The sequence below is a fragment of the Marmota monax genome, unplaced genomic scaffold, assembly GCF_021218885.2.
Source record: "Marmota monax isolate L192 unplaced genomic scaffold, Marmota_monax_Labrador192_F-V1.1 WCK01_AAM20220418_F8-fsc00969, whole genome shotgun sequence".
In the NCBI taxonomy this organism is placed as follows: Eukaryota; Metazoa; Chordata; class Mammalia; order Rodentia; family Sciuridae; genus Marmota; species Marmota monax.
The window spans coordinates 55887-78953 of record NW_026692929.1 but is presented as its reverse complement, the minus strand read 5'-3'; the positions used below and the strand labels follow the sequence as shown (position 1 = coordinate 78953).

At 35.6% G+C, this 23067-nt stretch overlaps 1 pseudogene; it reads left to right on the top strand.

Annotated features, from left to right (window-relative positions):
• Positions 1 to 17403, top strand: part of LOC124097585 (melanoma inhibitory activity protein 2-like) — a 39653-nt pseudogene extending 22250 nt beyond the window's left edge.
• The last annotated feature ends 5664 nt before the right edge of the window (positions 17404 to 23067 follow it).

The following is a 23067-nucleotide window of genomic DNA, read 5'->3' as shown; positions in this document are numbered from 1 at the left end:
TTATTAAGAAAATCTGAGTAGGCATTGTGGCAAATGCCTGTATTCCCAGCCACTCATGACGCTGATGCAGGAGAACCACAAGTTTGAAGCCAGCCTCTGCAATTTAGTGAGGACCTAAGAAATTTAGCTATATCGGAAATAAGAAAATACATAAATAAAAAATCCTGGGGATGTAGGTCAGTGCTAAATTGTCCCTGTTTTCAATTCCTAGTACCAAAAAATAAAAATAAATAAAAAATATTATATTGAATTTTAACATAATAAAATAATAATAATAATGGGCTGGGGATGCAGTTCAGTGGTAAGGCAACCCTGGGTTCAAAGAAAAAGAGAGAGGGAGGGAGGGAGGGGGAGAGAGAGAGAGAGAGAGAGAGAGAGAGAGAGAGAGAGAGAGAGAGAGAGTACTATATATTTTCCAAAAGTATTTATAAAGGTGCTGTAGGGTTATTGAGGGTGCTGAGAATGAAATGATTTAATTTTGTTAGTTTCTGGGCTTTATTGTTTCTTTATTTGTTTGTTGTTGGTTTTGGTGTTTTACAAAATCCTGAAAACTCATGTCTGGTTCTTGTGTAAATGCAGGTTAAAAAATGCAGGTAAAATCTAAATGCATTTCTGCATTGCTTGGGAGAAAACAATGAATGGTTCACTTAAAGTTTTCAAAGCTTTTAAAGTTAACTTTTCATTTTGTCTGGAGAAATAAAGACCACTTTTCCCTGAGAAAATCTACCCAAGATCCTTCCAAGGTGGGTCTGAAAACTGATTACAGATTGAGAGAAAAGTTTCAGGTTTGTTTCACTTTCCTTTGAACACTTCACTGGTATTACTGCCACCACAAGAATGGGAGAATAATATTGGATTTTTATGTGGCAATGTTCTTGTCCAACCTTTACCTGTATTATTATTATTACTATTTTTCCCCCTGCTAAATCTTACAACCAGAAACCCTGAAATCAAGATTGTTTAGAAGTCGTGGATGGTTGGATGGTAAAAGCCAACAATGGACAATAATTTGGTTTGGCAACTTCATTTTTTCAAGTCCTGTGCACATTTACATACAAAACAGGGTCCTAATTTGGCGCTGCTCCTTAAAGAATTTTCTTCCACAGTTCTAACTATGAACAGCAGTCCAGAAGCACTGCTCTCCTTCAGGGCGCTCTTCTGGGTTCTCCCACCAGAATCTTCCTGCCCATGGGTTCCACTTGGCTCTCAGAGCTATGACTGTGGAGCCATCTCAATTTGGATGAAGTGCACCATATAACTGGTCCATAAGAAGGACGTGATTTCTTCCCCCGTACTCTGCACACTGTCCTCCTTTCTCTACTCTGCTCTGTGTATTTGAAAATTCTGATTCCTTTCCTGAATTAGATGGAACATCTTTTTATGTATTTGAAAATTTTTCATATCCTTTGCTCATTTTAATTAACTTGTTGCTTTGTATGAACTCTCTAAATGTTAAAGGATCTCAACCTGTAATACACTGTATTGTTTTCTAGTTTGTGATTATATATAAAGAAATTATTTTTATATACATGCAAAAAATGGTAAATATATTCAAAATAAAAGACTTTCTGGACTTTCATGGTGGAGCACACCTGTAATCTTACTGGCTAGTTTGGCTTAAGCATGAGAATTATTAGGTCAAAGCCATCCCCAGGAATGTCAATGCTCTAAGCAACTCAGGACTGTCTCTAAATAAAATATAAAGTAAGGCTGGGCATTTGACACAGTGTCCAAGTACCACTGAGTTCAGTCCTGGGACCACCTTTCCAAGAAAAGAAAGAAAGTAAGAAAGAAAGAAAGAGAGAGAGAGAGAGAGAGAGAGAGAGAGAGAGAGAAGAGGAGAGAGAGAGAAGAGGAGAGAGAGAGAAGAGGAGAGAGAGAGAAGAGAAGAGAAGAGAAGAGAAAAGAAAAGAAAGGCTTTCTGGATGCTCCATTGTCCTGAATATTTTGGCTGGTGCCAGAATACTTTATATCCTTTATTTCACTCTTGTGTCAGGCTCACTCCAGACTCAATGGTTTTCTTTAGTCATTTCAACTTATACTTTCTCCCACTGAATTATCTGTGCCAAACACACTCTAATCATGTTTTATCTCCAAGGTCAAATTTTTCTTCCTAACAGGCATTGAGTGCACTTTTCAGAACTTATGGCCACAGTGAATAGTATTTTCCTTCATATTATTTCCTTCATAGTATTTTCCATTAATGAAAGTAAGTGATTACTCTTACACCTATCTCTCCAACACCTTGCTCTGGAAGTACAAGTTTGCTTTCATGAGAACAGTAAGCTTTCCATAGTGTAGTTATTTGCTTGCTTTCTGGTATGTCCTTGATGGCTAGCACATGTTGTTAATAAATAAGGAAGGAAAGAATGCATTCCAATTCATGAGTCACTGAATAAAATACATACTAACCAACAAAAAAATCTTCAATTTCAATGAAAGCAGCCCACATTGAACTATAGCAAGCTCTAGTATATATGGATTTAATCATGTAATTTCAGGGCGTGATATATTTCTTTAAATAAACACAGCATTTACATATGTATTTTTTAATTTATTTTCACCCTGAGAATCGAACCCAAGGGTATTTCACCAAAGAGTTACATGCCCAGAATTTTACTTATTTTTCTTTTGAGACAGGGTCTTCTAAATTACATAGGGCATGGTTAAATTGCTGAGGCTGGCATAGAATGTGAGATCCTCCTTTTCGACTTCAATAGTAGCTGAATTATAGGCAGCAGTGGCTGTCATGCCTAAATATTAACTTTTGTTTTTCAAATTGATATTTAAAAAATAAATGACAAACTGGAAATTCTTATTACACATACACAGCACAAATTTTCATCTCTGGTTGCATATAAAATATGTTCACTCCAATTCATGTCTTCATACATGTACTTTGGATAATGATATCCATCATATTTTACCATCCTTGCTGAACCCCTGTCTTTTCCCTTCCCCTTCCCTTCCTCCATTCTAACATATCTAGAGTTCATCTATTCTTCCCTTGCCCTCCCTCCCTACCCCACTAAGAATTAGCCTCCTTATATCAGAGAAAACTTCAGCATTTGTTTTTTTGTGGATTGGATATCTTCACTTAGCATTATTTTCATTATTTTCCATTTACCTGAAAATGCTATTAGTTTATTCTCTTTTATTGTGAGTAATAATCCATTGTGTATATACGCCACATTTTTTTTCCTTTCATCTACTGAAGGGCATCTAGGTTGGTTCCACAGTTTAGCTATTGTGAATTGGGCTGCTATAAACATTGGTGTGGCTGTGTCCTTGTAGTGTGCTGTTTTAGTATACACCAAGGAAAGGAATGGCTGGGTCAAATGGTGGTTCCATTCCCAGATTTCTAAGGGATCTTCATACTGCTTTCCACATTGGCTGCATTAATTTGCACTCCCACCAGCAATGTATGAGTGTACATTTTCCCCCCATATCCTCGCCACCACTTATTGTTTGTCTTCATAATATCTGCCATTCTGACTGGAGTGAGATAAAATCTTAGAGTAGTTTGATTTGCATTTCTATAATTGCTAAAGATGATGAGCATTTTTTCATATATTTGTTGATTGATTGTATATACTCTTCTGAGAAGTGTCTGTTCAGTTCCTTGCCCATTTGTTGATTGGATTTTTTGGTATTTAGTTTTTTGAGTTCTTTACATACCCTAGAGAATAGTAATATATATATATATATATATATATATATATATATATATATGAAATAATTTATTTTCTTATTATTTTAAACATCTTATTAATCTTTTTTTCTATTTGGCAAAATAAAACACAAAATGAATTCAAGGACTATCATTAATATGTAAATATTTTAAATATTTTGATGGTATTTTTACTTTTTAATTGATTTTATTATTTTTTATAAATACATGACTACAGTGGAATGCATTTACATTACAATCCTTATTACACATATAGAGCATAATTTTTGTATCTCTGTATATAAAGTATATTCACATCAATTTATGCCATTATACATGTACATTTTTGCATTACAATTCTTAATACACATATATATCACTTTGTATAATGATGACCAAAAATTCTACCATCCTTGCTCATCCTCTCACCCCTCCCTTTCCCTCCCACCCCTCTTTCCTATCTAGAATTAATCTAATTACCATGCTCTCCCTCTCTACCCCACTATGAGTCACCGGCCTTATATCAGAGAAAACATTTGGCATTTGTTTTTTTTTTTTTTTTTTTTTTTGGGGGGGGGGATTTGCTCACTTCTCTTACCATTATGTTCTCCAATGCCATCTATTTACCTGCAAATGCCATGATTTTTTTTTAATGCTGAGTAATATTCTCTTGATTATAAATGCCACATTTTTTAAATACATTCTTCCACTGAATGACTTTTAGGTTGCCTCCACAGATTAATTGTGCTGCTATAAACATTGATATGGTCCATGTATTTTATCAGATAATAATGGAATGAAATTAGAAATCAACACCAAAATAAAGAATAAAAATTTCTGCATCACATGGAGACTGACCAATATGCGGCTGAATGAACATAGGGTTACAGAGCACATCAAGGAGGAGATTTAAAAATTGTTAGAGGTAAATGAGAACACAGACACAACATATCAAAATCTCTGGGACACTATGAAAGAAGTACTAAGAGGAAAATTCATTGCATGGAATTCATTCCTTAAAAGAAGAAAAAGTCAACTAATAAATGACCTCACACTGCATTTCAAAGCCCAAGAAATAGAAGAACAAATCAGCAGCAAAACCAGTAGAAGCCAAGAAATAATTAAAATCAGAGCTGAAATCAATGAAATTGAAACAAAAGAAACAATTGAAAAATTGACAAAACAAAAAAGTTGGTTCTTTGAAAAAAATAAATAAAATTGACAGACCCTTAACCATGCTAATGAAGAGAAAGAGAGAGAGAACTCAAATTACTAGCATACGTGATGAAAAAGGCAATATAACAACAGACACTACAGAAATACAGAAGATAATTAGAAATTATATTGAAGCCTTATACTCCAATAAAATAGAAGAGAGTGAAGGCATCAATATATTCCTTAAATCATGTGATATGCCCAGATTGAGTCAGGAAGATATACACAATTTAAACAGACTAATATCAAATGAGAAAATAGAAGAACATCAAAAGACTACCAACCAAGAAAAGTCCAGGACCAGAGAGATATACAGCCAAGTTTTACAAGACCTGAAAAGAAGAACTAATACCAATACTCATCAATCTATTTTAGGAAATAGAAAAAAAAAGGAAGTACTTCCATATTCATTCTATGAGTTCAATATCAACCTGATTCCAAAACCAAAGACACTTCAAAGAAATAAAACTTTAGACCAATACCTCTAATGAACATAGACATAAAAATTCTCAATAAATTTCTGGCAAATTGAATACAAAAACACCAAAAAGATTGTGCACTTTGATCAAGTGGGATTCATCCCAGGGATGCAAGGTGGGTTAAACATACAGAAATCAATAAATGTAATGCATCATATCAATATAATTGATGATAAGAATCATATGACCATCTCAGTAGATGCAGAAAAAGCATTTGACAAAATGCTTTTATGTTCAAAATATTAAACTAGGGATATCAGGAACATATCTTAACATTGTAAAGGCTATCTATGCTAAGTCTCAGACCAACATAATTATAAATGAAGAAAAACTGAAGCCATTCCCTCTAAAATCTGGAACAAGACAGGGATGCACTCTCTCACCCCTTCTATTTAACATAGTTCCTGAAACATTGGCCAGAGCAATTAGACAGATGAAAGAAATTAAAGAAATAACTATATGAAAAGAAGAATGTAAACTAACACTATTTGCTGATGATATGATTCTATACATAGAAAACACACACACACACACAAAAAAAAAATCCACCAGAAAACTTCTAGAACTAGTAAATGAATTAAGCAAAGTGACAGGATATAAAATCAACACACATAAATCAAATGCATTTCTGTATATCACTGCCAAATCCTCTGAGAAGGAAATGAAGGAAATTACCCCAATCACAATATCTTCAAGAAAAATAAGACACTTGGGAAAGTGATAAAATTTTTCCACCAACTCATATGTTTTATAGATGCTCTGATACAGTGGACAGTGCTGAATTTGTGTGTTTTCTACAAAAGAAGCACATATTTCTCATAGCTTATGATAAAATGCATAGCACTGTATTTACTGTTAATAATAGTCAGAATGTTTGATCACTAATAAATAAAAGGAAGTACTTAAACACCTCAATAAGCTAATTTATATGGGTCTAGCATCACAGTCATTAAACTCACTATAGGTTTGTAACAAGTAACATAAATGTGGTATAGACAATATTATAAAACATTCTTTTGGAGTAATCTTACACACTTGACTATAACAACAGGTGAGATGTGAAAATGTTTTAGGAAACTGAAAAAAAGTCAAGGGTTGTTTTTGATAAAATTTTTATAAAAATACTTTAAGAATACAGATCTATTAGAGGCAATAAATAAGTATTATATAGAGAAGTATGCAGAATTTTTTAAACATTGAGATTCTATGGAAAAATAATTCTCTGATGAACAGTGTATGAAAAAGTGGAGAGTCCAAGTAGTGAAGGGTTCAGAAGTAAACACAGAATCTCACTAAGGAAAGGGGAGTATGGTCAGACCAGTATAAAGAAAATTAACAGCATGAGAAAAACCCAAGAAGGAATTACTTTTCATCTATGCACAGTGGTGGACTTCTGTAATCTCAGCAACTTGGAAGTCTGAGACAATGGGATTACAAGTTCAAGGCCAGCCAGACAACTTAGGGAGATCCTGTCTCAATTTTAAAAATTCTAAAAGGGGAGGCTGGGGATGCAGTTCAGTGGTAAAGTCCCCTGGGTTTTACCCCTCAGAAAAAAACATAAAATGTTGATTTATGCCTTTTGATAATTTTTCAAGGTGCTTGAATTTTTGTTATTGATCATTTGTTGTGAATCATTTATAAAATTGGTGCTTTGTGTACATACCTAAAGGTGAAATTCACCTATCTGCACATAGCATAATGTCTTTGACACTCATTGTCATTTAAAATTAATCCATATAAATATCTACATAAATACTTGTATTTTATATATATTTATGGAAGATGTGTAGATGTGTAAAGTGGAGGAAGGGAAATAGGAAGCATTGTGGACTGAATTTGAGCAAATTTTATTCTATGCTCAATATCAAAATGTTAAAGAGACAATTACTACATGATTTAAATGAATTAATGGATGCATTGCCACCAAATAAAACAGAAAATGTATTTAATAGAACACAAGTAAATTTGCAGTCAGGTGTACTGAGGCCAGGTGGCAGTGAACAAGGGTTCAGGACATAAGATACAGGAGCCACCCCACATAGGACCAGAACTGCCAAACCCTGTGACATCTTTTTTCTGCCCTCATGTTCTTCATCTCCACTAGTGCTTGAGCCACTTTTTGAAATAAAAATTTATTGTTTAGTTAAAATAGATGTATAAATAATCTTGAAGAAATTGATGAAAAATTTACCCACTCTTTAGTATTTTGTGCTCTGTCTGAAGCAATTTTGAGTCTTTGGAAGAACACTTCAAAGTCATTACCAGATCCCAATTTATAACTCCGTTTAGGGAATAAAAACAAAATTATTTTAGAGTAAACTTTTATCAAGTTCAGATTAAAGGTTAGTTGAACTAATCTCCATTCCTATTATGATAGTATTAGATATGCAGAAAAGTATGAGAGGAACATTAATTGGATCATAAAACATCCAGTTTTATGGCTATTCTGTGGATTACTACTATATAACTCCCTTTTAAAAAAGATTCCTGAAAATGGAAAGTATTTTCTTTTATATTAGTTCATTTGACATCTATATTTTTGTATGTGATATAGTGAAAATAAGTAACTATTTTTAGGTACATCAGATGTAAATTGTGCTCTTATTACTTTAAAGTATCCATATTGTTGACTTCAACAATTTTTTATACAATATAAGCATACCAGTGAATAAGCATAATTGTCAATGAAAATATTAAACATTATTTACTTACAACTTAGTAACACATTTTGTAGGAAAAAATAATCTGTTGATACACAGTATGTAGAACTACAGATAAATATTTAAGAAAAAGATGTTGAGGAAGATAAGGTTTGTTTTTTCCTGATTTTCCATGACAGATGTTAGTAAAGATTTATCAGAAATGATGTCAGGTTGCTCTGAACTTCTACTGAAGCAGTGCTTCCTTCACTCCATAGAAGAGTCTTCCCTGGCTGGGTGAGGTGAGTCATACTTGTAATCCTATCAACTCAGGAGGCTGGGACAAGAGGACCACAAGTGTGAGGCCAGCTTCAGCAATTTAGGGAGAGATTTTAAAAATAAATAAATAAAAAAGGACTGGGGATGTAGCTCATGGTTAACCATACTGAGTTCAAACCCCAGTACCACAAAAGAAGAAAAAACTTCATTGAACAACTGAACTACTCTAGCTCTCTAAAAACTAAGTGGATCTTAAAAGAATAGGTCTACAAAAAATTACAGATTGTTTTTTCTTTATAATCCTGTTCTAACCCCTTCTAAATTGCCTCCTTTCCATTATTTTTTTTTCTTTTTCTATCTTTTTTTTTTTTTTTGGTACTGAGGATTATACCCAAGGTCAGTTTACGAATTAGCTGCATCCCCACATCTGTTTTCTTTAAATAGGGTCTTACTAATTTATGAATGCCCCTACAAATTGCCAATATTGTACTTGAAATCTGTGATCATCTTGTCTGTGCCTTGAGTCACTGGGACTAGAGATGTGAACCACTTGAACCTGAAGACTTTTATTTTATTTCTTAATAGAATTACAATAATGCAAATTTACTTATGGGTGTTTCCCAAATACCTTTGGAAATGGAAGTTTCCCAAATTTCTTTGGAAATAGACTAGAGATATGGGAAGAAGATGATACCTAAGTGCATGAGTGTAAGGGAAAACATGAGTGAACAAATGATCTTTCTCTAAGATTGACTTGAAGAAGCTGGAAGCAGTGATGGATGCCTGCAATTGAAGCTGCTAAGGAGGCTGAAACAGGAGAATTGCAAGCTCAAAGTCACCGTAAACAACTTAGCCACACTATGTCACAAATTAAAAATAAATAAATAAATAAATGAAAAGGTCTAGGAAAGGGGCTCAGCGGTTGAGTGCCTTTGGGTTCAATCTTAGGTACAAAAAATAATATTAATAATTGAAGAAAATACTTATCATTGATCTATTTTTCACATTATAGTTCCCTGTAGTTCCAGTACTCTCTAAATTTTCTTTCTCTCTTCTCAAATGTTACTTCCTTAGATTTTCTCAATTAAGGAAATGCTTAAAAAAATAGAAATTTTGACACTAAAATTTTTTTCTCATATATTTAATTGGTGTGTTATAATTGTACTTAATTTTTAAAGTATATATTTTATTTGATAAATAAAATGGATAAAGGTTCACTTAGTTGAACTAGTCCTGAATAATCAAAACCAAAATAGAGCTATTTGTGTTAAGGTTCCACATCACTACATGAACACCAAGTTGTTCATTGGACATTTTGAGAAACCAGGAGAGAACAGCTAACCATCTAAACATGCCGGTTTTTGCCAATACAGTAAGAGAATATTCTGTATTTTAACGCTTACAAGGAAAATAAGATTGTTAACCAGTTCACCTTATCTTATACCATTTCCTAGCTTCTTCTCAAATTACATTATAAAAATCATTGTTTTGCCAGATGTGGCATAGTGCTTCTTTCTTTTTTTTCTGTGTTTTCTTTTTCTTTTACTTTTTTCTTTTTTTGCAGCTCTCTGTAAACAAGATGGAATTAATTGATTGCAAATAAAGCCAATTATATTATTTAACCAAATAGGTTGATATTGTGCCTTTCAATGAATCAATGTGAAAATCTTAATTAAATTTAAAAGTCTTTAAATAAGCAATCATAACTAAAACAGGGCAATGCAAAAAAAAAATAATAATTCTCAAATCAGACAATCCCCAGAACTAAAACAAATTCAGGGAACTCCAGCCAAGAACTTGACCTGACAGTATTTATTTAAACTGGAAGTGAGGTATAAGGAAAACTTAATTGGTTAATGGGCTACAAATGCTTCAGTTATTAATTGAACTTCAGATGCTGTGGTAAATCTCTGTAATGTCTTGGTATGTTACTCTTTTTTATTGTTATTGTTATTATTACTATTAATTGGTTCTGGAAGTTGAATCCCTCTTGAGCCACTGGAATTAGCAGGATGTGCCATTTTGTCAGGCTTGGTCTGTTAGGCTTAGGTGAAAGCTCAGTCCAAATCAATAGCCTCCCATGAATTGTATGTAACAGATATATCCAAATACATAAAAAAGTGTGTGTGTGTCTATATATATATATATATATATATATATATATATATATATAGAGAGAGAGAGAGAGAGAGAGAGAGAGAGAGAGAGAGAGAGAAAAGAGACAATTGGACCTCAATCACACACACTATCCTTAGTTGAGCTGGAAACCCAAATAACACTTTCTGATTTGAAAGTAGTACAGTTTCCATCATCTAATGACATTCACACATAATCATGAATCATTGGTCATTAGCAGTGAATCAAAGTAAAAATGACAGCAGAGCAGTGGAAATACTTTCCCCCAAGTTCACAGAGTCCTCAGCCACAGTTGGATCCATAAACTGGATGCTGCTTGTAACATTGAGGGCTCATGGGAAGCACTCCATTTATACTGTTGTCTTTCTTTGTTCAATTTTGCTATACACTGTTTTCTTTTAGCTACTGTATTTGCAACTAAATTAGTTTCTTGACTTTTTGTTTTCTACAGTGTTCCCTTCATATTTTGACTTTCTCAGCATTGTATCATTAATGATGTTTTTTTAAAATTTCTAACTCTCCCTTTTACAATTTCATCTGATATGTTATAACTCAAGCATACTATATTTACCACATCAGTTTTTATTCTTATTTCTATGAAGAATTGTACTTATGCCAAAAGGAAAAAAAATGGAAAATCAACAAGGAGAGCCTTGTATCTTTGATGGAATTTTTTAAAATTCCAGAGTTCTTACCTTGATTTCACTTCTCTGTTTTATATACTAAGTTATAAAAAATGTGGTAATTTGAAGGAGGAAGATTACAAAATTAAGGCCAACATCAGCAGCATAGGGACATATTGTCACAAAATATACCAACAACAAAAAGAAAGAGGTGGACATTATGCTCAGTGGTAGGGTGCCATTAGGTTTAATCTCCAGTACCACAGAAATGTTAAAAATAAATGTAATTAAACATTTTCAGAATAATCATTAGAGTAAGAAATTATTTTATAATGGTGGGAAAAAGTACCAAATATGTATATAATTTATTCCTTGGAAACACCTTCCCTGGTGCCATTCCCTCCCCCTCCTTATATTTTACAGCCACCACAAAGGGAACAGCTTTCCTCCAAAGAGGAGCTTCACTTTTAATGTAGAATAATGGAGTCAGCCATCTATAGATTGAAACCTCTGAAACCAAACTCTGAGGCTCAAATAAACTTTTCCTTCTCTAAGTTGTTCTTGTCAGATATTTTGATAACAGTGTGGAAAAAGTTCAACAATATACTTAGCTAATAAAGGACTGTGTAAAATTAACAGGAAGAGAGAGAGAGAGTCAACTATAAAATCTGGTTTGCACAGAGAAGATGAACAAAGGAATATTTCTGAAACAAATTCATTATTTGAAGAAATTTTTTCTGTTTAGTCATCCATTTAAGAGATTAAAAACAAGTAAGGTGCTTTGACTCAGATAATAAATGAGGAAACACTCAACACATCACCAGGCTTTAAAAGCAGAGCTTACTCACTCATGAACTTTACTCATTCCTGTTTGCAAATCAAAGTATCCTCACATCCCTGAATAAAGATTACCTTACTTTCAGCTGGGCACTGTGGCCCATATCTTTCATCCCATCCATTATGAAGACTAAGGCAAGAGGATCACATTTTCAAAGCCAGCCTCAGCAAAGTAGTGAGACCTTCAGCAACTTACTAGTATGTTGTCCCAAAATTAAAAAAAAATAAAAATAAAAATGACAGGGGCAGGGGTCCAGTGATTAAAAGCTCCCAGGTTTAATCCATGGAATGACAACAATAATAAAGATTACCTTATTGCATTGAACATTATCTCTTGACTGTTTATTATGTTGAGACAATCATTTATTTTTTTCTGAAGAAATAAAATCCCGGTCATTCTCTCTGCAGCATATGCCAGACATATCTTGATGCTTTGTGTACCATAAAGATAAGTTTGAACCTATAGGATAAAAACAGATATGCTGTGGAAAACACAAAGACATTTCCTGAGTCAGGTCCCCTTGTAACCTTTATTTTTCTGCTTTCCTATTGGATAGAATATGGCCACAAATTGCCCTTTTTGTATACACAAATAAAAATCCAGTTATTGAAACTCTTCCTTTTGACCATCTCCTATATTTGCCCAAACCAGTGAAAACAACACCGAGTCTACTTCCTTTAAGATTTGCATATATTAGTCTGTACCATAACAGATTATATGAGAGGCTTTACCTTACACTGTGTATCAGTGAGAAACAAACCCTGAGACCACGTGCTCACACCTGTAATACTAGCAACTGGGAAAGGAGGGGAACGTTTGAGGCCAGCCTCACCAGCTTCATGAGACCCTAAGCAACTTCAGACAGTGTCTTAAAATAAAAAATAAAAATAGCTGGGGATATGTCTCAGGGGCTAAGTACCCTGAGATCAAGCCCCAATTCCAACAGAGAGAGAGAGAACAAGAGAGAAATTAACCTACCATGGTGGAATTGAACATATTACAAGTGATACAATTCCTTCAAAAATGATTATTTTTCTCATGGACATTCACCCACAATAGATATTTTCTGTCTTTCTTTTTTAAATAAACAGAGATATCTCATCTGTTATAAAAATATGTGTTCTTTTTCATCTGCATTTGTCTTTAAAATGTAAAACTTTTTGTGTTTAACACAATAAAGGAGCTTTATAGCAACTTTGGCTTAGTAAGTGATTTAATAATATGTCAATGCCATTCTTGATTGTGTCCATAATTCTAGGTCAAATATTGTGCTTCTTTATCACTATAAATCTTCATATTCCACTGGTACATATTTTTATCTCTGTAGAAATGTCAAAATCCACTTTACAACATAAAATAAGGTCATAATTTCAAATTTCAAAATAGTGGACCCACTTGAGCATGCAAATTTGGAAATATATATCTTTCTTGCCTTTCATTGACAATTTTTTCTCCTAGCGTGTTTGTAGCACTTTGAAAACTTTCCTCAAGCTGCCATAGTATGTGCTTACACTATGCTTTCATCTTAGTGTGAGATGGGAATACTAAAAACTCTGTAGATCTAGGTCATAAAAATTTATGTTAAGCATAAAAAGGCATTTTCATAAATATGCACTGTATAGGAAAAATTTAAACTAACTTTAGGTTCCTTTTTTTGTGTGAATGCAATTGAAGTGCAGTAATGAAGCTACTGTCAAGGTTAAGGATACATGAGTATGAAAATGAATGGAAGAAACTGCATAAATGTCATCCTGTTAGCAGGGTAGGCTGCAACTTTATCTACTGAGAATAAAGATGGGAGACTGGGCATGCTGGTAGGAATTGACACTGTAGATTAGCCATTGATAGGAAGGAGTGAAGAAAATGCATATTAAGAGCTGGGAATTCGATTAATAATATTTTAATATTTGCTGCCAAAATTTATTTTGGATGCTCTTTTAAGTTTATATGTGAACTGTACTTGCATTATATTATCTGAGCTCACAGTCATTGGAATGAATGTTGGTCTATCACTTAAGCCAACTTACCTGAGAGGGAACACACAGAACCCAAAGTTAAAGCTCATTTGGAGACAATCACCTTATTTCAAGACCCTTCATTTCCTCCTGACTCATATTCTTCTTCATAATTAGTGTAGTACTTGTGGTCTTCTTGTTTTTGTTTTGTTTGTTTTGGTATTGGGTATTGACCCAGGGAACCTAACCATTCAGCTCCACCCACAACTCTTATTTCCTTTTGATACGGGGTCTTGATAAGTTTCTTGGGACTTAACTAAATTGATAAAGCTGGTCTTGAGCTAGCAACTCTGCTGCCTCAGCTTCCCAATTGAGATTACAGGCAGACTCCCCCAAACCCAGCAGTATAATTGGTATTGTATTAAAAATTAAAACATAAATTTACATGTAAGGCACACAGTAAATGCTCAAGAAATGTAAAATTCCATAAATCTTTTCAATATAACTGATGAGTAATGAAACTGGCAAAGTCAATGTAGAGCACATCAAGGCTCCATAGTGAACACTCATTCCTGGTTATGGCAGGCAGAAATGTCTACCCAGCTTTACATTTTCAATTTTTATTAACAAACATTTGGGGATTTATACAATAATTCAGGAAGAGCATTTAATGGCAGAAATACATTGAAAAACATATGATTAATTATGTTATGACAACAATTAAAAATCAATGCATTGGCTGGGGATATAGCTCAGTTGATAGAATGCCTGCCTTTCATGCATAAGGCACTGGGTTCAATCCCTTGTGGGGGCAGTTTTTTATTTTCTCTTTTAATTTCTTTACTGGTCTCTGAATGCAGGGTCTTAAATTCATGCTTTGAAAGAATTCTTTACCACTGAGATACATTTCCAGGATTTTTCATTATATATTGAGTCAGGGTCTCCCTAAATTGCCCATGCTGACCTCAAACTTGCAACCCTCCTCCATCAGCCTCCCAATTAGCATGAACCACCACTGTGGTTCATTCTCTGGTCTTTATTTTCTGGTAGAATATAATATAATTATATTTCAATTCTTAGAATATTGTCCTCAGTTAACACACACACACACACACACACACACACACACACATACACACACACACACACACATTCCTCAGTAAACATTTTGGATGTAGGAATAAAAAATCTAAAGCAGAAAAATAGGCAGGTGTGGTGGCACATGCTTGCACTCCTAGTTATTTAGGTTGCTGAGGCAGAAAAATTACAAATTCAAGGACAATCTGACAAATTTAGCAGGGCCCTAAACAACTTAGCAACCCCCTGACTCAAAATAATGTATAAATAAATAAGGGTGGGGAATGTATTTAATTGTTAAAGAACTCCTGCATTCAACTCCCAGTACCATAATTTAAAATATAAAAAGGAAAAATAGAAGAAAGAAAGAAAATAAAGAGGTAAAAATAAATCAGATATTTCAAAATTTAAACAACAGTAAAAGAAAAAAGCAAATTATTAAAATTGTGAAGTTATTGTTGTCGAACAAAGTCTTATTTAATGAAATAATTGTTTCAGTTAAAATGTCTCTTTGCAAAACCGAAGTCATGTGAACTTTCTTGCATCTGCCTCCAAACCTCATCAAATATTTTTACTCTACTTCATAAACTTAATCAGTATGATTTTGTAAGTCCTTCACACAATTTTCAGAAGAGATAACCATCAGGGGCTATGACCTTAGGTGAATCCCAGGTATTTAAGGAGGGCATTTGTCTGTAGAATGCCTTTACCTCAAAGGTACCTCTAAGAAGCTGAATTCTCAGCTGCTAAGCTTTGGATACCTAAGAGTTACTGCTCATAGTTATACTGACAAATTTTCCAAAACATCCACAACAGGGATTTCCCATAGCTAATTCTGCCGACTTGGGAATTTAGAGTAAATACTTTCAAGCTGTATTCTCTCCTAAAAATTCTTTAAATTTACTTTTCAACCTACTTGGGTTTTTGTCCAAGTAAAAACCTACTTCTTTTTCTTGGTTAAAATATATATAATTACAGTAATTTTAATAAGTGATATGAGTAATTTTCATTCTATTCCCTTGTGCTTTATTAGATTTTGCAGGTTTTAAATGAAATATTTCCACAATTTAATCAATTTTGTAACCCATAAATTGCTTATACTATTCAGTATACTGAATGTATGCAATAGTCTTTATGTACATCAATTTAAATTTTTTGGGGGGGGAGTGTGGGTCCAGGGAGTGAACTCAAAGATTCTCAACCACTAAGCCACATTTCCAGTCTTATTTTGTATTTTATTGAGGGTCTGACTGAGTTCCTTATTACCTCACTTTTACAGAAGCAGACTTTGATCTCAAGACCTCCTGCCTTAGCCTCCAGAGCATCTGGGATTATAGATGTGTTCTACTACCCTTGGTTTTAAATTTTAATGTATAGTTTTGATAGTAAAACCCTTGATGTAAAAGTCCTACATGTTATCTCTTCACAACCTTCATTTCCCAGAATAGATGAAGTGTTTTCCACTATGTGCAACCAAACTGCAGAAATTTCCAAGTGGAAAAATTGATCACTACAGAAAAATACTAGAAGTTAACATGAATTTATAATGCTTCATCAACTGCATCTCTACACTAAAATGAAGGTTCTCAACTCTAGTATAGAATGCACCAATGTTACCATTGTTAATTTATGCTATCTCTTTCTCACTAATTTTTCTTTCTTTTTTTTTATTGTACTCAGGGCTAGTTTTCCACTGTATTACAACCCATTTTGAAATGGTCTCACTAAGGTGCCAAGGCTGGCCATAAACTTAGTTTCCTTGTGACTCAGTTTGTGACTCAGTCTCCCCAGTAGCTGGGATAGTAGGCATGCACCATTGCACTGGGCTCTCCAGTTGATTTTGTTTTAAATAATAATAGATTAATTATGGCTGATTATTACTTCAGCATTCAAACACATCACTTCAAAATATGAAGGCACTCTGATGGTCAGAACTGATTATGGGAAAAATTACTTTCTGTAATGAAAAGTAATAGAAAAAAATATCTTTTTAAATTTTCTCTTCAGTCCTGGGGTTAAATCTCAAAACCTTATATGTGCTGGGCAAGTAATTACATCCCAAGTCTTACATTCTAATTTTAAAATTTTAAAAATTTAATTCTTTATTGGCACTGGGGATTGGATAGAGTGTTGCTCTACAACTGAGTTACATAAATAACATGACATGGTGGCCATGCCAATAATACTAGTTATTCAGCATCTAGAGACAGGAGAATCCTAGGTTTCACACAACACTGGGCAACTTAGCAAGACATTATCTTTTTTCTGTTTGTGTGTTTAAGGGGCTTGGGATAGTGCTCATGGTAAATGCTTGTCTACCATATATTCAAATTGGGTTCAATTTCCATGCTGAATATAAAAATAAACATGGACTGATCCGCGCGGCCCGCCCCGCGGCTACAGATGGCGGGGAACCACCGAGAAGCGACCAGCAAGCAGGAAGAAACATTGCTGCAGATTCTGTGAAATCCGGCTGCCTGAGCACCCACTGAGCCCCGGGCTGAGTTCGGGATTTCAGACGGGGAAGGAAGCGGTACAGTTCTATCCCCCACAATGGAAACTCCATCAAGGAAACCAGCAGCCACCATCTTGGAGAGCTGAAGTAACCACCGCCACTCTCCGACAGATTGTAACAATAAAACAGGTGTGTTACTCAGCTCAGCTCCCATACAGTGGGGAATTCACATAAAATCTTTTCTAGGCTTTCCGGGGGTGGGATTATCAGAGCAAGCCTGCATAAAGACGCGGGGAAAAGTAGAGACACCTGACCTTCAACTCCCCCTCCCATTAGTGGCAAAAATGAAACCTGTCTAGCCAGTGCTGGGGAAGGGGCAAGCGGAAAAAATCAAAACAATAGAGTGCTGGGGTTCCCAATAGACCCCCTCCACACCCAACAAATGGCAGGCTCAGAGTACAGTTTGAACTGCCGAGAGGCATCACTCAGGGGAAATCTGGTCTAGCAGAAGAAACAAGGACTAGCAGGAGAAACCAGAGGACTAGAGGCCAGGCCCTTGCGACTGGGCGGCTGGAGACCGCATGCCCACCGGCGACAGTCCTCCCCCTGCCTGCACGACTGGGCGGCTGGAGATCGCCCACCCGCCAGCGACAGCCCACCCGCTCGCGCGACTGGACGACTGGAGACCACCCGCCCGTCGGCGACCGACCGCACAACTGGGCGGCTAGAGATCGCCCGCCCGCCGGCAACAGCCCACCCGCTGCCCGCGCGACTGGGCAGCTGGAGACCGCCCGCCTGCCAGCGACCGGGAGCTGAAACCAACCAGAGACAGTCCAGTCCCACCCCCCCCATTCGGACACCCCGGCAAGGAGCCTGGGGCCAGCCATAGCAGAGAGGTGACATCACGGGAGCTCGGCCATCGGAATTCCTTCCCAGTGGATTCCACTTTAGCAGGCATAGTCTACCAACACAAAGGAGAGACAACAGAGATATACAAAACCAAAACAAATCTATAGAAGAGAGCAGAAACACAGCAATCAAATATAGCTGGAAAGTAACGTGAACATCATGATAAAACAAGGGAAAAAAGGAGTACAAACAATGCAGGACAACTTAATTCTACAGGAGGACCTAGAAGCATCAGAAACAGGGATAGGGAAAGAACTCAAGGCATACCTAACTCAGATGGAAAGGAATATTAGAGAAGACTGAGGCAGCAAGTCCAAGCAATAAAAGTATATTTTGAAAATGAATTAAACAAACAAATTCAAATGGCAAAGGACGAGCTTTACCAGGAGATAGAGATCTTAAAAAAATCAAACAGTAATCCTAGAAATGCAGGAAACTATAAACCAAATTAAAAACTCAAACGAGAATATTACCAATGGACTAGATCAAGTAGAAGTCAGAACATCAGATAATGAAGACAAAGATTATCAACTTGAAAAGAATATAGTCAACACAGAAAAGATGCTTAAATCCCATGACCAATCTATTCAAGAGATATGGGATGTCATAAAAAAAACAAATTTGAGAGTCATCAGGATAGAAGAAGGCATAGAGATTCAAACCAAAGGAATGGACAACATATTAAATGAAATAATTCTAGAAAACTTCCCAGAGATGAAAGATGGAATGGATTGCCAAATCCTGGAAGCCTACAGGACCCCAAACATTCAAAACCATAATAGACAAACTCCAAGACATATAATTACGAAGATAGCCAACATACAGAACAAGGAGAGAATATTAAAAGCTACGAGAGAAAGGAGGCAGATTACATTCCTGGGTAAACCAATTAGGTTAACGACTGATTTTTCATCACAGACGTTGAAAGCGAGAAGATCCTGGAACAATGTATTTCAAACACTGAAAAAATAATGGATTCCAACCAAGAATACTGTATCCAGGAAAATTAAGCTTCACATTTGACAATGAAATTAAAATCTTTCACGATAAACAAAAGCTAAAAGAATTTGCAGCCAGAAAACCAGCACTGCAAAGCATTTTGAGCAAAATACTACAAGAAGAGGAATTGAAAAATAGTGCCCAAAACTAACAGTGGGAGGTATCTCAGTAAAGGGGGAGGAAAATAACCAAAAAGTAAAAACTAGCCAAACTAAAATAAATAAATAAATAAACATGACTGGAAGTACAAATCATATTTCAATTGTAACCTTAAATGTTAATGGCCTAAACTCACCAATCAAGAGACATAGGCTAGTAACCTGGATCAAAAAAACAAATCCAACAATATGCTGCCTTCAGGAGACTCATATGATAGGAAAAGACATACACAGGCTGAAGGTGAAAGGTTGGGAAAAATCATACCACTCACATGGCCCTTGGAAGCAAGCAGGAGTGGCCATACTCATATAGAATAAAATCAACTTCAAACCTAAGTTAATCAAAAGGGATAAAGAAGGACACTATATACTGTTAAAAGGAACCATCCACCAACAAGACATAACAATTATCAATTTATATGCACCAAACAATGGAGCTGCAACGTTCATAAAACAAACTCTCCTCAAGTTCAAGAGTCAAATAGACTACAACACAATAATTATGGGTGACTTCAACACACCACTCTCGCCATTAGACAGATCCTCTAGACAAAAACTGAATAAAGAAACTATAGAACTCAACAGCACAATCAATAACCTAGACTTAACCGACATATATAGAATATATCAACCATCATCAAGTGGATACACGTTCTTCTCAGCAGCACATGGATCCTACTCAAAGATAGACCATATATTATGCCATAGGACAACTCTTAGTAAATATAAAGGCATGGAGATAATACCATGCACCATATCTGATCATAATGGAATGAAACTGGAAATCAATGATAAAAGAAGGAAGGAAAAATCCTACATCACATGGAAAATGAACAATATGCTACTGAATGATCAATGGGTTACAGAAGACATAAAGGAGGAGATAAAAAAAAATTCTTAGAGACAAATGACAATACAGACACAACATACCGGAATCTATGGGACACAATGAAAGCAGTTTTAAGAGGGAAATTCATTTCTTGGAGTTCTTTCCTCAAAAAAAGAAAAAAAAAACAACAAATAAATGAACTCACACTACAACTCAAAAACCTAGAAAAGGAAGAGCAAAACAACAGCAAATGTAGTAGAAGACAAGAAATAATTAAAATTAGAGCAGAAATCAACGAAATTGAAACAAAAAAAATCATTGAAAAAATTGATAAAACTAAAAGTTGGTTCTTTGAAAAAATAAATAAGATCCACAGGCCCTTAGCCATGCTAACGAAGAGAAGAAGAGCGAGAACTCAAAATACTAACATACGGGATGAAAAAGGCATTGTGCCCGCAGTCTGGCTGGGCACAATCAGGAGCCACTTGTCAAAAGAAACTAACTTTATTTTTAGAACCACACACGCCAAACAAAACAGCCTCTCAGGAAAAATCCTCAGAGCCTCAACTGCCACCACCGGCTTTCCACAAGCCTCTCTCTCCCACACAAGCTTCTCCCCACCTCCCACAATCCTCCTGCTCTTGAGGCCAATTAGCTGGGTCACGTGGGCAGAGCCAAAAAAGTCCCCCAGTGAGCAGCTCCGTGGTCTGAAAGGGCAGGGAAACAGCCCAATGAGCATCACCGCAGAGGAGCCAATCAGCTAGATGTTGCTGGGGCCACTGTGAGCCAATCATCAGCCGGCAGCTGGAAGTTTGCTGGCAGCTGGAAGTTTGCTGGGGCCCCTTCGGCTGTGGCTCTCAACAGGCAATATCACAACGGACAATACAGAAATACAGAAGATAATTAGAAAGTATTTTGAAACCCTATATTCCAATAAAATAGAAGATAGTGAAGATATCGATAAATTTCTTAAGTCATATGATCTGCCCAGATTGATTCAGGAAGGCACACACAATTGAAACAGACCAATAACAAAGGAAGAAATAGAAGAAGCCATCAAAAGACTACCAACCAAAAAAAGCCCTGGACCAGATGGGTATACAGCGGAGTTCTACAAAACCTTCAAGGAAGAATTAATACCGGGGCTGGGGATGTGGCTCAAGCGGTAGCACGCTCGCCTCGCCTGGCATGCGTGCGGCCCGGGTTCAATCCTCAGCACCACATACAAAGATGTTGTCCGCCGAAAACTAAAAAAAAAAAAAAAAAATATTAAAATTCTCGGACTGGGGCTGTAGTTCAGTGGTACAGCACTTGCCTAGCATGTGCGAGGCACTGGGTTTGATTCTCAGCACCATGTATAAATAAATGAACAAAATAAAGGCCCATCAACAACTTAAAAAAAAAAAAGAATTAATACCAATACGTTTCAAGCTATTTCAAGAAATAGAAAAAGAAGGAGCTCTTCCAAATTCATTCTATGAGGCCAACATCACCCTGATCCCAAAACCAGACAAACACACCTCAAAGAAAGAAAACTACAGACTAATATCTCTGATGAACTTGGATGCAAAAATTCTCAATAAAATCCTGGTGAATCGAATACAAAAGCATATCAAAAAAATTGTGCACCATGATCAAGTAGGATTCATCCCTGGGATGCAAGGGTGGTTCAATATACGGAAATCAATAAATGCTATTCACCACATCAATAGACTTAAAGACAAGATCATCTCGATAGATGCAGAAAAAGCATTCAACAAAGTACAGCATCCCTTTATGTTCAAAACACTAGAAAAATTAGGGATAACAGGAACTTACCTCAACATTGTAAAAGCTATATATGCTAAACCTCAGGCTAGCATCATCCTACATGGAGAAAAAGTGAAGGCATTCCCTCTAAAATCTGGAACAAGACAGGGCTACCCTCTCTCACCACTTCTATTCAATTTAGTCCTTGAAATACTAGCCAGAGCAATTAGACAGGCAAAAGAAATTAAAGGCATAAAAATAGGAAAAGAAGAACTTAAATTATCGCTATTTGCGGATGACATGATAATATATTTAACAGACCCAAAAGGGTCTACAAAGAAACTGCTAGAGTTAATAAATGAATTCAGCAAAGTGGCAGGATATAAAATCAACATGCATAAATCAAAGGCATTCCTGTATATCAGCAACAAAACTTCTGAAATGGAAGTGAGGAAAACCACTCCATTCACAATATCCTCAAAGAAAATAAGATACTTGCGAATCAACCTAACAAAAGAAGTGAAAGATTTATATAATGAAAACTACAGAACCCTAAAGAGAGAGATAGAAGAAGATCTTAGAAGATGGAAAAATGTACCCTGTTCATGGATAGGCAGAACTAACATCATCAAAATGGCGATATTACCCAAAGTTCTCTACAGGTTTAATGCGATGCCAATCAAGATCCCAATGGCATGTCTTGTAGAAATAGATAAAGCAATCATGAAATTCATATGGAAAAACAAAAGACCCAGAATAGCAGAAGCAATTCTAAGCAGGAAGTGTGAATCTGGAGGTGTAGCGATACCAGAGTTCAAACTGTACTACAGAGCAATAGTAACAAAAACAGCATGGTACTGGTACCAAAACAGGCAGGTGGACCAATGGTACAGAGTAGAGGACACAGAAACCAATCCACAAAATTACAACTTTCTTATATTTGATAAAGGGGCCAAAAAACATGCAATGGAGGAAGGATAGCATCTTCAACAAATGGTGCTGGGAAAATTGGAAATCCATATGCAACAAAATGAAACTGAATCCCCTCCTCTCGCCA